General features: G+C 37.4%; 1 pseudogene; it reads left to right on the top strand.

Moving 5' to 3' along the window:
* Nucleotides 1-11058: 11058 nt before the first annotated feature.
* LOC119508490 lies at nucleotides 11059-11669 on the top strand (annotated as a pseudogene).
* The last annotated feature ends 232 nt before the right edge of the window (nucleotides 11670-11901 follow it).

Below are 11901 nucleotides of genomic sequence, written 5' to 3'. Positions count from 1 at the left end.
ATTCTTTATGTTTTAATGTTTCTTCTGGTTTTTATGATTTACTGAATGACCAGTGTCTCCTTTCCTTTTAATTTTTAATGTATATTTCTTCTAATAAATGTATATTTATTGTATACATTACAATAAATATATTGTATACATTACAATATTGTATATTTAATGTATATTTCTTCTAATAGTTTACATTGTTTGCAATCTGTCCTGTTCTTCTAGTTATAATCTATTACTTATTTTCTATGCTTACTATAGCAAATACTGAAGAGATATTTCATAAAATATCAGGTTATCCTTTTATAGATAACACTTTCAATTTGACCCATACAAAATCAAAGATTATTAGATTTGGAAGGCATAGTAATCTAACCACCTCTCCCATGAAAGAATTACTTGCACATCAGCCTTGACAAATGTACCTGCAGCCCCTAATTGAATGCCCCCTCTGGTACAAAGAACTCACCATTCTGAGCAAGCCCATTTTTATTGTTGGGCAGTTCCAAAGTTATCTTGGATTTTCATCTGTTAAGACAAGTTCAACATCCAGGAAATTTTAGTCCTCTTATCCTAGCTCTTATTCTTATCACATGTTCATAAAACTAGCTCAAACCTTCCTACTTCCTTTAACAATTCTTCACAAGCAGTGACAACCTGATCTTTAACTGTTTCAAACACCAACTTTGATGTAGCCTACTTTGCCAATATTCTTCTTAAATGTGGCATTCAGAATAAAATTCAATATTATAAATATATCCTGCCCTATAAAGAAGAGTGTGATATCATTACCTCATTTACTCTGCACCTTATATGTGCTGGTACATCTAGAACACTTTGTGGTTTTCTTTCAGCAGCCAAATTAAATGTAAGTCTTGTCATCTCAAACACATCAGAACAAAGGAAATGTAGCCTATAAGTAACAGTATAAGCAATTTAATCTAATTTCTACCTGTTAGTTTAGGAGGAAGACAATTATTACATTAAATAGAATAGATTGCGTATCTAATAAATACACTTTATGAAAGATAAAGTGCAGATGGGATCAGATTGAAATAGGAATAAACATAGTCCAAATTCAGTAGGGCAAGGAGTGGGGTCAGCTAGTGATTAAAGTGAATTCTCTAGGAGAGCCCAGGAAAATTCCAAGTTTAGAGAAGAAGCAGGGCCTAAGGGAGAATGTAAGTTGGAGAAATTGAAGGACTTGGGTGACTTTAAGCACTTTAATAACTCTTCCTCTTTCCCACAAATGAAGTTTTGGAAGGCAACCACAACCTTCATTTACTGGAGATGTCATAATGGAGGCATTGTTATAAAGTGTTCCTAAGACTGCCACTGAGAAGGGATAAGAGCCAACATTCCTCTATCAAGTAATAATATCCAAAGGAAGAAGAAGAAACTTAGGGAGGAAGGATCCAATTTGTGACCTCAAATGTATGTGAAAGCACTGGATCAATGCAATGGACACCACCTGGTATTAATAAAAGAATGCATTCAGCCTAGTACTGCAACTGCTGTGCAATAACGTGTCTGCATTCTGGTGGAATTAGCTTGTAGCTGCCCTTGCTGAGCCAAAGTTCTTGATATCATAAAACATGATGACCTAACAGGGAGCCAGCCACGTGGTTTGAAGAGTCCCAGCCCAAGCTTCACAATGCAGAGTACAGAAGTAGCTGAATCCATGCCCGAAGTTCCTTGGGAAGATTTTAACTAACATTTACTCATGATCAGTTCCCAAAAAGGTATTAATTGCTTTTTCCTCATATGAATAAATTTCTGACAGCACAACTAAAAAAAAATGACAAAATTAAATCAATGGATTCTGTCTCACATGCAAAATTGCTGATTCCTCACATTTATGTCAATAAGATTTGAATAAACAGGGCCTGTGATTAAGACTTACTGATGAGCCAAGAGCAATTTTCCCTCCAGACTTTTAGCCACAAGATGCCTTTGCTTACAAAGGAGTGTCTGGCTTTTGGATCAGTAGGGCACCTTCTTGAGGAACTACAGGGTTCTCTTGACAACAGGGCCTTTGAAATTGTTTTGTTTTTTTTTCTCATGAGCCTGAAGGAGTCTTCTCCATACAAGGCCACAGCTGACTAAAATGATTCCTAGTAAGGCATAAACTACTGCAAGCTTCACATGCCATAAAATATGTTGTGCCTCAGCTGAGCAAGATACAGGTAACAAAATCTAGGGGCACAAATTCCTTCACTGACGATAATTCTGTTATCTTAAGAATTGCCTTCCATTTTCTTCACTGATTATCTGTTGTCTTAAATTCCCATTCCTACAAAAGCACCCAAAGGAACACAGAGATTTCTAGAATTGTTAACTCGGCAGATTTGCAAGCATTAATTCTCTGACCACTTAAAACCAGATGCCATGTCTTCAGGCCAGATTAGAGGATGCTACCCACCAACCTTCCTAAGAACCTCATAAATCTCTACAGGTACAGCAAAATAGAATTCGAAATATTCTTTTACCATTTGGTTAATGTATATGCACCTCAGTAATTGCAGATCAAGACCAAAATGCTCTCATTATCCCTTCAGAGATTACTGTTCTGTTAGTAATACTATATCAAGTATCAATAAGACATCAAGAGTTTTTCAGAACATAAAGGCAGTTTTTCTCTCCTCAGTGACTTAGAAGTTCTTCTATGAATTTTGCTGGAGCAACAAGTTCATGAAATCTTAGTACCATGTTGTTCATCTTTAGGTTTCTCAACTTCTAGTAACTAAATTAATGATGTTTTACAATGTGGAGAGTGGTATGCCCAATTGTAAAATAATGTACATACAAATTTAAAGAAATCGGTTCAGTATCATTGAATACTATCTATGGAATATGTTTTAGAAATCATGCTTGTTTTAGTTCATCATAGTTGTGGCAGACATTGAGGACTAACTCAGTCCAAATCCATTCCAGCCTCTTTCTCATGTACTGAAGAAGCTAGAAAGGTAAAAAATATATTTCACACACTCCTTCGCAGCTGAGGTTCCGGTGTAATTTCCATTCCATTGATCAGAAGCCCTTGTATGAATGGAGTTAGATGACAGAAAGGCAGAGCACAAGGTGTCTTGTGAGGGTGTAACTTGTGGTGGCGCAGAAGCATGGTGCTGGAGTCACTGGAGTCAGCAGTTTAATCAGCAGCTTCCTGATCATAGCTAAGATAATATGGTTCTGGAACCAGTGGTTTTAGCAAGTGGTTCCTCAATTCAGCAGGCAGTTTCCTGGCTCTACAACTTCCTGACTGCAGGCTCCTTTAGTAAGTCTGTTCTGTGATGTGGCCCTAGGTTCTACTACTTCTGCCTTCCCAATGACTCCTTAAGCCATGTGTATCAATCACCCATTGCCACAATAATGCCATGTAACAAACTACCCCCAAATGCACAGGCTTAAAACAATAATCATGAGGATGGAGGGGCAAGATGGTGGCATAAGAGGAATTTAGTTAGTCCCCAGGAGCAACTAATAACCAGGAACATCTAGTAAATAATCTGGAACAACTGCTGGAGGACAACCATGACTGTCCACACATCGTACAGCAACCCGGAATGGGTGGAATGGCTGAGATTGCAGCATAAAAGCTGTACTGCAGAACTGTGTCAGGAGCCCCCTCCCCCCATGGCAGGCTGAGCTGCAAGACCTCACTGTGGGAGAAAGCTGCATTCCTGAAGCAAGTGAATATAGTGCAACCTAGCTCCAACTGGAGTTTTAATTAACAGATGTGGACAGCTGAATACAAGCTACAAACATAGACAAACCCATAACAAGCAGCAAAGTACCCTGAGGTTGCTAGAGGAGGTGGGGCTGATGGAAAAAAAAATAATTAAAAAAAAAATACAGAGGCTTTTAGAGACAACTAACCTTAGAGAGACAGAAAATGCCTGTGTCCCAGCAAAGGGAGCCCAGAAGACTAGGTGCTCTCTCTGGCCAGTGGGCAAAACTGGGGGGCCATGGAATGGCTCTGAAAAGGGGATTTCTTTCCCTTTTTCTCTCTCTCAACCTGAATGGCTCAGTGGAGAGAGCCTCAGCCATTTTCAGTTTGCAGCACTCTGACCCAGAGAGAGGTGGAGTTAACAGAGTCAGAGAGACAAAGGAGTAATTCAAATGCAGAAGATAACTCCCTAGGGGGTGTATCTTCCCTAAGAGGAAGGAGGTGGGGCCCAGCTCTACTGCCTGCCCTCCCTTCAGAACTCAGACCCCAGGACTTGGGGAAAACAACCAAACCATAAACAACTCAAGCTGAGAATTAAAGGGGTTATACCTTTTTACACCAGTGGGGAGTGACAGGCTGACAGGCACCACCTACTGAGCAGGTTAGGAAAAGCACAGTGGCTAGAGGCCTTGCAGGAAAGTCTGTCAGTCTTTAAACACACACCCTCAGGGAAACTTGACACTGAATACAGCCCCATTCTGAGACCTGAACCCGTTCTGGTCAGGAAAATCTGATTGGGGTAACCAAGGAAGCCAGATGCCTAGACAACAGAAAACTACAAATTACACTAGGAAAATTGAAGATATGGCCCACTGAAAGGAACAAACTTACACTTCAAATGAGATACAGTGGAGATATTTTTTCACTTTAATGAAACAATTAATTAAAAATTTTCAAAGAAATATGCTAAGTCAATTCAAAAACCAAGTCAACAAGTTCAGGGAAGATATGGCAAAAGAGATAAAGGATATAAATAAAATGGGTGAACATAAGGTAGAAATCAAAAGTTTGAAAAAACAACTGGCAGAATCTATGGAAATGAAAGGCACAACACAAGAGATTAAAAACACAATGGAGATATACAATAGCAGATTTCAAGAGTCAGAAGAAAACACATAGGAACTGGAGAACAAGACACCTGAAATCCTACACACACAAGAACAGATAGGGAAAAGAATGGAAAATATGAGCAATGGCTCCGGGAATTGAATGAGTACATGAAGCACAAGAATGTACACGTCATGGGTGTCCCAGAAGGAGAAGAGAAGGGAAAAGGGGCAGAAGCAATAATAGAGGAAATAATCAATGAAAATTTCCCTTTTCTTATGAAAGACATAAAATTACAGATCCCAGAAGTGTGACATACCCCAACAGAATAGATCTGAATAGGCCTATGCCAAGACACTTAATAATCAGATTATCAACATCAAAGACAAAGAGAGAATCTTGAAAGCAGCAAGAGAAAAGCAATCCATCACATACAAAGGAAGCTTGATAAGACTATGTGTAGATTTCTCAGTAGAAACCAGGGAGTCAAGAAGGAAATGGTGTGATATATTTAAGATACTAATAAGAGAAAAACCACCAACAAAGAATTCTATATCTGGCAAAATTGTCCCTCAAATATGAAGGAGAGCTTAAAATATTCTCTGAGAGACAATGACAGAGTTTGTGAACAAGGTACCTGCTCTACAAGGGAGCACTACAGACAGGTAGGGAAAGACAGGAGTGAGAGGTTTGGAATACAATTTTGGGTGATGATAGCACAACAATGCAAGTACACTGAATAAAGATGAGTGTCAGTATGCTTGAAGGAGGAAGGTTAGGAGCATGTGGGACACCAGAAGGAAAGAGGAAAGATAAAGATTGGGACTGTATAACTCAATGAAACCTAGACTGCTCAACAATTGTGATAAAATGTACAAATATGTTTTTACATGAGGGAGTACAAATGAATGTCAACCCTGCAAGGTGTCAAAAGTGGGGTGGTATTGGGGGAAAAAATACAATCAATACAAACTAGAGACATAGTTATCAGAAACATTGTATTATGCTTCCTTTAATGTAACAAAGGCAATATACCAAAGCTAAATGCCTATAAGAGGGGGATATAAGGGAGGGATATGGGACTGTTGGCACTGATGATGTTGTCTGACTCTTTTATTGTACTTTTTTAATTCTATCTTTCCTTTTGTTGTTTTTTAGCTGTCATTTTTTTCTTTCTTTTTCTTTTTCTTTTGTCTCTCTACCTTCTTTGACTCTTCTTCCTTCTTGAAATGGAGATGTTCTTATATAGATAGTGATGATGGTGGTGAATGCATAAATACAGGATTATACAGGGAACCATTGATTATTTACTTAGGATGGAATGTATTGCATGTGAACAAAACCGTCTTTAAAAAAAAATGGGTTGATGAAGAAACCTGAGGGCACTATATTGAATGAAATGTCAGACAGACACAAAAGGACAAATATTGTATGGTCTTACTGAAATGAACTAATTATGATATGTAAACTCATAGACATGAAATATAGGTTACCAGAATATAGAAGAGGCTAAAGAATGGGGAGTGGTTGCTTATTATGAGCAGAATGTTTAACTAAGTTGAACTTAAATGTTTGAAAATGGATGGAGGTGACAGTAGCATGTTATTGTGAGAATAACTAACAGTGCTGAATGGTGTGTGAATGTGGTGGGAAGGGGAAGCTTAGAGTCACTTATGTCACCAGAAGGAAAGTTGGAGGTTAAAATATGAGAATGTATGAAACAGTGAATCTTGTGGTAGACAATGTCCATGATTAACTGTACAAATATTAGAAATCTCTTTCATGAACTAAAACAAATGTATGACACTGTAACTAGAAGTTAATAATAGAGGGGTATATAGAGTAAAAATATACCTATTGCAAACTATGTACTACAGTTAGTAGTAATTTAACATTCTTTCATCAACAGTAACAAATGTACTATACCAATACTATCAGTCAAAAATGGAGGGGGGATTGTTAGGGGTATGGGAGGATTTGAGTTTTCTTTTTCGTCTTTATTTCTTTTCTGGAGTAATGAAAATGTTCTAAAAATTGAAAAAAAAAATTAATTGTGATGATGGATGCAGAGCTGTTTGATGGTACCATGAGCAACTGATTGTGCACTTTGGATGACTGTATGGTATGTGAACAATCTCAATAAAATTGAATTTTAAAAAAGCCAAGGGAAAAAAAAAAAAGAATGCATTCAGATGAAAATTCCAATTACCAAAATAAAAACAGACAGCAAACTCATTATTGAATACTACAAAATTCTAATAAGTTATTTAAAGGTTTACTTAAAACAATATGCCAGAAATAAAAGAAAAACTTTTTTGAAAACACAGAGGTGATAAGTAAAAGAATATGAAAAGATAACACTAAAAAATTAGAAATATGCCCTTTGCATTTGGAACCAAGATGCCTGGACATTTTGTCAATTTCCAATTTCTTAACCATTCTAAGATCCCTTCAGGTTTTAGATGAAGCCTAATATTTGTATATTATCAATTGAATAATGTTATAGCTTAGATCCTCCACTCTCTCTCCTCATGTATATGCATTTATAATTGGAACTCCAATATTCTGTTAGGAAGGGAGGAGGTGATTGTAGAAGGAAGGAATTGTAGAAGCAGGGATTATTAGAATATATTAATTTTTTTCATATATTTGGTTATTAGTTCTGTGGCACACAGTTTAAATATACCAAGTAGTTTCTGGTAGTAGAGACAATTGTGCTTAAGTTGCTAATGGTTTTGTTTCTACTAGACCACACTGGTCCAATGATGAAACTGTTGGTGCATCTGCATGTATTTAGCTACCCATGTTCTCCATGCTTGCACTTGTACATCCCATCTACCATACACTTTGGTGTGTCTGCCTTGGGTAAGACTGCTGACAATCTGTGCAGCCAAGTGTTGTTATAGAATCCCACAAAATTTAGCATATATTGTCATTATACATTCAAATTTATTTAATGAACTCTCCCCCACTCTCTGGGATTCTTTTTATGCTGAATCTACCTCCCTCTTACTTTCTGTCATTGCCCTTGCTTTTTACATATTTGAGAAAACAGAAGCTCTTGGAGTAATTGTAATTCATCTCCACATGATAAAATCTGCAAAACTACAAGTGTCTGTTTTCAGCATCTACTTCTTCCCCTCTGTTCTAGTGAATCAAATGTTTTTCCTTTTCTCATAGATAGCTTCTTCCCTCCATAGCACTAATAAAGGACTTCATTTTCTCAGTGATTTTCTCCCTTAAATAATCAATATCTCCCTATATGATTGTTCTCATCAGCTTACCAACTGTTTTCTTGTTTCCCAGGTTAAGGAACTTCAACCCCCCTTGACTTAATATTCCTTATCAGCAAAAGTTCACTTTATTTTTTCATATCCAACATATACATTTATATATATATATTTTATATCCAATGTATACATTTATACATTTATATATATATATATATATATTTCATTTAACAACTCAGCAGCATTCAGTTGACTCCCTATTCATAAACTGTACTTCTCTTGAGTTCTGTGACAATACATAATTCTGATTTTCCCACTTATTTCTCTACCTGCTTCTTCACACTCTGCTTTGCAAGTGCCTCCATGTTAGCCAGACCTTAAAATGTTGGCATTTCCTGTGCTCAGTCCCAGCACCATCTTCAATATCAGCATTCTACCTAGATGATCTCATTCTCTTGGCATTAAAAACTGTTTTCTTATTGATAAATGGCAAATTTCCCTCTCAATTTCCACAGTTCCTCCTCTACGGTACATAGAGTAGTTTGAGCCTACTTGAACTCAACTCAACAATACTCAAATTTAAACTCTTAATTCACCTAACCCCAACTTCCACTCCTCTAATATTTCAATTGCTCAAGACAAAAATTTTCAAGCCTTCCTTCTTTTCTACTCCCAATTTCCATCAAGCCATGTTCCACCATAGATACATAATCAGAGCCCATTTAATTTCTCTGTACACCCACTGCTGCAAGCCTAGACCAAGCCTCTATAATTTCTTGTGTGGGTGACAAAGATATCCTCACATTCTTTTCCTTTTTACTCAAATCTATTCTCTAGTGAAAATAGTAAATATATATATATAGTGAATATATATATATAGTGACTACATTTTTAAGTACCAGATTATGTGAGTTCCCTACTTAACACAATTTAATTGCCCTTAAAATAAAATATGGCACATTACCATTTCCAACATATGCCTGGGGACTCTCTGAACAGATATAATCTCATGCAGTATGATTTACCCTTCACTCATGATGGTCTAACCATCCTAGTTTTCTTTTAGTTCATTGAATCTAAAGACCTCCTTACTTGTCTTGAAAATTGTTAAATTGTTGATGCCTCTGCCTGGATGTAGATATAGCTGACCTCTTATTAAGATCTAATCTTAAATGTTAACTACTCAGAAAGACCTGCCTGTCCATCTTAAGAGATCCCCAATACTACTACTCACCATGATCCAGTTTTACAGCATCCATTCATTATATATTTATTTATTCATTTGCTATTCATTATCTCCTTTTCCTATTAGATGAACAATCCATGAGTCAAAGAGAATGTTTATTTTTAGCACCATATGAAAAACTGTTAAGAAGCCCATAAAATGAATGTAATTAGTTTACATGGAATAACAGAGATTCTTCTCTCTTATCCAACACTCTAGATTAACTGCATACTAAATTGATTTTTTTGAAACTCACTACAATTAAAATTTTTGCCTGCTTTATGATTTTTCCCTCACTACATGTTTAAATATAACCTCTAGTTTATCATGACAGAAAAATAATTATGCCATTGTCATATTTTTCTAAGACAATACTTGCATAAAGCAAGCACCCAGAAAATCTTTACCATTAACTAATTTGTGCCAGAATATGAAATGGAAAATTAAACTATTTATTTAGATAATTTAAGATTTAAATAGACAACCCAAATTTTAAAACAATTCCAAAGTCTTATTTTATGAAATATCAAAAATAAGCATTTGGATAATCAATAATTCCCAGAAACATACGTTTCTCTCTACTATAAAACATTCATAAAATTGTTTTCAATCTTAAAATAATAATGTGCTTTTCCTTGCAAAATTTTCATGTTCATGATGTTTATGTCATTTGCTAAATATTATGCTTGTTGCTTTGATTTAGTCACTATATTTCTATCCAAAATGATAAAATATAGTGCCTCTAAAACAATATTTAATTAAATTAATTCATACAAATACTTGATAACTTTAGAAGGTTTCAATATAAATATGAAGTTATAGCATCTGATAAAGGATACTCTTTTTGTCAGTGTTAAGGAAAAGCAGATAAAAGAATGACAAATTGATTATGTAATGTGTAATGTGTGGAAGATGGCCTACTCCTAACAATTTGGTAGTCTTAGGTCTAAATAAAATAATGTATCTATGATACAAAAGAAACACTGTTTGAAGCTGGGATGATTTTCTTTTGAAAAGCCATGTTTTATTTTGTGCTAAAATGATATTAGAATGTATTTCAGATTATTTAATGGTATGACTTTGTTTCATGGAGTCTTTGAATCAAATTGTCCCCTAAATATGCATTGTGACTCACAGAAAGTCCTCACAAACCAGAAACAGACAACATAAGAATTATTAAGAGAAAAAAAAACAAAACTTCCAGAATCATGGGAGATAATTTTCAAAAGTTTTTGTTTGGTTTTTCCTTTTCATACTAGTCAGCTGATTGATAGACCTGGCTGTTGTCTGTCATCATATTCTCTGTAAATATAAATTTCAAAAGATAATTTATGCATACCATGTGTATGTGATTTAAAAAAAAGAATAGAGTGACTTTTTTTTTCACATTATCTGTCAATTGTTTGTCTTGTCCTCATGTTTCTCTCATCAACAATTTTGAAACTTTATCAATGGTCACATGGGATGTTAAATTGTCAATACCATTTTTGAAGGTAAACACTTCATCTTTTCTATATATATTTAATTCATAGGGAAGATAGATACAATTCAAGGATTGGGGGTTGTGCACATCTATTATAAAAATATTTGATTATCTAATAAGTGCTACTCACTGATGTTGATCTTGAGGATACAATATCAAAAATGGCACAGAAGATCCTTGCTTAATGGAGCTTAATTCCTGCAAGAGGACACAAACAGTTAACAAGCAAATAATAATTACACCAGTGCCAGGGAAGACGTAGCTGCCTCTTCTCCGAGCCACCCCTTTGCCTCCGGACTTCTCTGGGGCCAGCAGCCGCCCGACCAGGGGCCCGGGGCCGCAGGCTCAGGCGACGACCATGGGCTCCGTGTCCAACCAGCAGTTTTCAGGTGGCTGCGCCAAGGAGGCGGACGAGATAACGTGGCCGGGGAGGCAGAGGAGCCGCCCCTGCTGCACGGTGCCGGCATCTGTAAGTGGTTCAACGTGCGCTTGGGGTTCGGCTTCCTGTCCACGACCGCCCGCGCCGGGGTCGTGCTGGACCCTCCTGTGGACGTCTTTGTGCATCAGAGTAAGCTGCACACCGAGGGCTTCCAGACCCTGCAGGAGGGTGAGGCAGGGGAGTTCACCTTTAAGAAGTCTCCCAAGGGCCTGGAATGTATCTGTGTCACTGGTCCTGGTGGGGTGTTCTGTATTGGGAGTGAGAGATGGCCAAAGGGGAAGAACATGCAGAAGCACAGGTCAAAAGGGGGCAGGTGCTACAATTATGGAGGTCTAGACCATCATGCCAAGGAATGCAAGCTGCCACCCCAGCCCAAGAAATGTTACTTCTGCCAGAGCATCAGCCATATGGTGGCATCATGTCCACTGAAGGCCCAGCAGGTGCCCAGCTCACAGGGAAAGCCCTCCCACTTTCTGCAGGAAAAAGAAGAGATCCACAGCCCTGCCCTGCTCCCAGAGGCCCAGAATTAAGCCTACAGCAAGTGGGGGCAATCCTTTTGCGATTAGGAAGTTCCAAGGAGCAGGCATAAATCAGCAGAGTGGAGAAAGTGGGAGAGGGTGGGAAGGGGGCAGCTGGCACTTCCGTGTATCTCAGGCTGGGGTCCATAGCATCACCCCCTCTTCCGTCTTGGTGGGGGAGGGGGGTGAGGCAAAGGAATTGCAACCATGCTCTATCCAAATACAAGTGAGGGCTTTTAGGAGA

This window comes from Choloepus didactylus, chromosome 13, assembly GCF_015220235.1.
Source record: "Choloepus didactylus isolate mChoDid1 chromosome 13, mChoDid1.pri, whole genome shotgun sequence".
Taxonomy (NCBI): domain Eukaryota; kingdom Metazoa; phylum Chordata; class Mammalia; order Pilosa; family Megalonychidae; genus Choloepus; species Choloepus didactylus.
Note: the sequence above shows the minus strand (reverse complement) of the source record. Positions and strands in the feature narration are given on the sequence as shown.